Source organism: Sciurus vulgaris (genome assembly GCF_902686455.1).
Source record: "Sciurus vulgaris genome assembly, contig: HiC_scaffold_249_arrow_ctg1, whole genome shotgun sequence".
In the NCBI taxonomy this organism is placed as follows: domain Eukaryota; kingdom Metazoa; phylum Chordata; class Mammalia; order Rodentia; family Sciuridae; genus Sciurus; species Sciurus vulgaris.
In genome coordinates this window covers 344,535-350,091 of record NW_027632807.1, presented here as the reverse complement: position 1 = coordinate 350,091, position 5,557 = coordinate 344,535, and positions in this window count along the sequence as shown.

Sequence of the window (5,557 nt, the reverse complement as noted above, 5' to 3'; positions counted from 1 at the left end):
CCAGTTATCCCACTCCTTGGCCTATACCCAAAGAACTTAAAATCAGCATACTACGGAGATATAGCCACATCAATGTTCATAGCTGCTCAAATCACCATAGCCAGATTGTGGAACCAACCTAGATGCCCTTCAGTCGATGAATGGATAAAGAATCTCTGGCATATATATACAATGGAATATTACTCTGCCATGAAGAATGGTAAAATTATGGCATTTGCAGGCAAATTGATGAAATTGGAGAATATCATGCTAAGTGAGATAAGCCAATCTCAAAAAACTAAAGGATGAATGATCTCGCTGATAAGCGGATGAGGACATATAATGGGGTTAGGAGTGGTTAGCATTAGGTTTAGGGTTAGGGATAAGGAGGGTGGTAAAAATGGAGGAAGGAAGGACTGTATAGAGGGAAAAGAGGCGTGGGAGTGGTGGGGGGGAAGGGAAAATAATAACAGAATTAATAAATCACCATTGTCTTATGTAAATTTATGATTTTTAATAAAAAAAGAAATAAAGTCACATCTTTTACATGTAAAAAAAGAAAATTGATCCAAATGCCTTTAATTTGCATGATTTTAAAAAGGTTTAATTTAAATTAGGTAAACAAATGTTGGTAAAATGTCTTTAAAATTACTTAACTCACAAGTCTGTCTAGATAGTCAAACTAATAACATGTTGTGTCTATAAAATGTCTATCTAATCCATTTGTTTCTAGGATTTTTCTTCAAGATAAAAGAGATGGCAAATACTGTTAAATACACTTGTCTGATTTTTTTTTTTTTTTTTTTTTTTGCAATTAAATAAGTCTATTTGACCTACATGGGACTATTCCAATGAGTTTAGTAGAGACATCTGATTAATTTACACAGTTAAAATGCTAACTTAAATAACGTCTAGTACTCTTAACTCCTTAAATCCTGTGGGGGAACATGGTAAATAATAAGGGTTTATAGTTGCTTTGTGTGTTCACTAAAACAAGGTTACTAGGAGTTAAGTCCTAACAGGTACAATTCTGTATACAAAGGAGATCCAAAGGTTGAACTGTGTTTCAATTAGAGTACTATAAATAAAAAAAATATTTTATCTTATTAAAATGGAGTAGTTTATCTAAATTCAAAAATTTCATAATAGTTTTTTCAAATAGTGAACAAAAATGGATCAACAGATAGGAAAGAAAGTAAAAGGTTTTAAGTATGGAAATATGTTTAGTAGAAGAAAAAAGGTTTTCTGGGTAAAAAAGTCTGTGATGAAATATACGAGGGTCTAAGTCATTGCTAAAGAAGTCTGAGTGTATGTAAAGGGCAAATTTCCGCAAGTTTGCGTGTAATTAAGTTGGTTAGATGTATGTGAGACAATCAGTTAAAGCTATTTAGGGATTTTCCCTAAGATCAAATATTAATGGGTTAATATAAACCAGTGTTAAATGTATATGTTAAAATGACAAAGATTTCTTGAAAACACTAATTTACTTTTAACATTGTGTATGTTATGTTTTATTCCTTATTACAATTAGTTTTAAAACTTAGGATTTATTCAATTACAGTTAAACAATAATTGTTGGAGTATTGTACTATGTTACAGAGTCTAAATATTTCTTTAAAAGCTAAACTTGTTTAACATAACAATATCAAGGTAATTGTGGAATGGCCACTCTTCTTTGAGTATTAAATTTGTTCATATCTTCCAGGTATACATATCTTTAAAGCAGAAAATTTATTAAGCTGCTCTCTTCCAATCTAAACTTGTCTGTAGTTGTAATTTTAAACTTATAATAATCATAAATTTTATTGGGAACTTATTTATATCACTTAATGTTCTATAACAGGACCTGTTATCAATAGGGTATATAGAAAAATTATGTTTTTTTTATACTGAGATAAAAATAATTTAAATATTAATGTATTTCTAAGAGTTAGTGAGCACCTGATTTATGTAAAGGTTAATATTGTGAAACATGAAAACATAAAAAAACATTTTGCCACACAAAAGGAAAGCTAAAAGCTCTTCTTGATTTATGTTGTATATATAATGTCATATTATGTTAATTAACATTTATATAGATTCTGGAAACAACATATGTATACTTTGTAAAATGATGTTTAAAAAGGAGGCAAAGATCAGCTTCAGACCTAGAAAACTTTACCTAAGATTTGTGAAGAGCCCCACCTTACCTAAGATAAGGTTGTGCATCCCACCTTACTATATATCAGAGTGGCTACAAAATAAGCCAAATTTCAGCTCATTTAAAGTTATATTCAAAAGATTGGTATTTATTGTAGAATTACTGTGATCTCAAATAGGAAATATAATACATAACTCACCCAAAGTTTAAGCTACCTATTACACAAACTAAATATGTTTTTACTCTTTTTAATTCCATTTTGTATTTTCCTCATAAACTCTCTAATTGTTACCTGTTTAATGTTTTCAAGAAATACTACTTCAAGGTCAAACAACCTAAATTAGAGATAATAAGCCATCACCTAGTGGACAGTTAAAATAGACCCCAATTAAGTAAAATGGGGAAAACGGCTGTAAAATCATAAACATTAAAGTCCAGTACTCTTACTTTAGGACTGGTGAGACTGGCTTGCTCAGTATTTAAGTTCAAACTTAGAGATTGACATTAAAATATAGGTGCCAAGAAAACCAATATTTGACACTTGCACTCTGAGTCAGCCTGAATCCAGAGAAGGGGAGAACTTCTTTAAGGAGCTTTGTAACTCTAGGCCACATGACCTCCCAATCAGGGAGATTAATGAGACCACTAGAGAATGAAGTCAATCAGTTCACCTGCTATAAAGAGGAGGGTCAATAAAAAAGAGAGACTAACCTGATGCTTCCAAAGAAAGCCACCTCATCAAGGAGATCCTGCCTAGCAAATGGCACAGAAGGAGGTAATAAGCTGCTCTCAAGTTTTCCATGAGTGTCCCCTGTGGGGACTCAGCTGACTCTTAACAGCAGATAGGTACAAGGTCTGTTTGACCAGCTTGATCTTGAACACCTAGCAAAACAGTTAAAACCAAAACTTAACCATTCCTGGGCATTTAAAAGAAGAAACAATAGTCAAATGTAATTTAAGATGTACACTTCTTGTAACCCAAAGAGTAAATAAGACTGGAGAGTACAAAAGAGATTCTTAATCAGGCAGGGGTGCCTGATAACTATCAAGAGAAACTGCCAGAGTCAGACATTTTTGGTCATTTTAAGGCCTACAGATCTTTCTAAATAGGACCATGCCTGCTAAATTGCCTACAGAAGTTTCTACAAGATCAGACACACATGTCAATCAACTGCTTCTCCTTCAAGACTAAGACTACCAGCCCCCAACACCCAAAGGCAATACCTGTGATTCACTGTTGACAAACTTGACTACAAAAACTCTGCTCCTGCCTAAAGCCCTCCCTAATTTCCTTTATACAGAAATGAGACTCTTCACCCCTCACAAGCAAGAAGAAGTTACAGAAGAAAGACATTTGTCCCACCACTGGTATCTATTAAAACAAAAAGGGATGAAGATCTGCCATTTTGCTGGCACCATTTTACATCCTAGATTGTTAACCTGAGAATTTCCTAGTCAGTCATTGGTTCAGATTGTTAGCTCTCAAACTTTCTCATTAGTCATTAGGTTGTTATTAGCCCATGAATTTTCACTACCGAAGAATAGTTCTCTGCCATTCTCTCTCTCACCCTTGTGGTCAGTCCCTCTGCCTGTCCACTTAATAAAATTTCTTGGGTGAGTTCCCACATCAGGAGTGGCTTCTGGTTACTTTCAAGTGGAATGATTATAGATGTGTTAGACCTTATGATATACACAAAAAACTGAATGAATCACAAAAGAATTACACTATTTTTTAAATCAGTAAATGTTCCATAGTATATTTCTTTTGTAAAGCATTATTGAAATGATAAATTCATAAAAATAGAAAAATTTTAATGGTGGCCATGAGTAGTGGGGAGGGCAGCTGGAGAAAATAGATGTGGCTCAGAGGTCAGCAAGAAGGGTATTTGTGATGGAAATGGTCTACACCTGAGCTATATCATCTTTAATGTCACAGTGTGAACCATGGGGGGGGGTTCTATATAAAGTTAGCAGAGGATGTCTCTCTTTTTCTTATCACACTTGTTTAAGAATAAAATTACCCTAATTGAATAAATAAAACTTTAACTTATTGAACCATACTGAACTGACATGCAAGTGATTATCATTCTAAAATTATCCAAATTTTTCTTAGAAGTCTGGTAAACAAGTATACAAAATGAAAAGGTGTAAACAATAATCACAAGAAGTACTTTCTAGATAGTTCATAAAAATGTCTTCCAGGAACAAAACTGGTTATACATACACTTTGTTCTCATAAATACTCTTTTTCTCAAATTAATTATACATTTCAATACTATATCGCAGTGCACAATGTTCACATGAAAAATACATGCACATTTGTTTTCTATAAATTTATGAAGTTGAAATCATATGTTCCTTTAGAAGTTCAGGTGGAAAACAATAAAATAATCTTGAAAATATTTAACCCTTAATATTTTAATGAAGCTTGTACTGATACAGGATAATATAAACAAGTGTTTCTTTAATTGCGGTGAATCCAAGAATAACTACAAATTATTCAATCCACAGATTCCATTTTACAAAATCATTCAATTTGTTTCTCACAGACTAAATCATTAAGAAAAAAAATCACAGTATCAGTAATGGAAGAGTTAACTAGAAGTAGAGCAATTTGTTTTCATGCAGTAAAACATGAAAGGAGACATTTATGAAAGGCTGAGGGAGAAAAATGACTCTAAAACATAAGGTAAACATTAATTGAAAAGTTATGTTGTCAAGCTATATGAACATAATTGAGTTCAGACCTTTAAAATGTTAGCCAACAGAAATCACTGAGTCACCTAAATCACCTTCACCTGACACAGAATAAAGCCAATGCTGGTAACTTCAATCAAACCCAGAGTAAGCAGTTTCTTAGTGTGGCAGTATTTCAGGATACAGGTAATGAATATACTGCAGTTAATTTTTCTAAATCAACTAGCAGCAAAACACGTTCACTCATGCATTTTTAAGACACCATCAAAGAGAAGTATTAATATTTTTTAAAGAGCAAACTTCTGTGAAAGAAGATGCTACCTAGCAGGCTTGGTAAAGTTTAGGTGGGAAATTCAGATTTAGGTTGGAAAGCTCCTGTACAAGAGACTGCATCTCCATTTTCAAAAGGTCATTTGAAATCAGCAGATCCTTCTTCCAGATTTCAACACTCACCTGTTTTCTAAATAGAAGTGAACAGAGGGAGAAACTGTGGACTGGCAAAACTTATGATGCTGAATATTTTGCTCCAGGTATTACACAACATCCACTTGGGATTGGGAACCAGGCCTTGGGGGACAAGGATGACAGGACCCAGTGGAGAGGATAGAAAGGGTGAGTCACTGTGACTGGCCATTGACATTTGAAGTTCATCAAATGTCAGTCATCCTTAGATAACAAGTCTGCGGTGCAGAAACTCAGACACTAATCAACTCACCATTAATCAGAGTAATGGGACAGGTC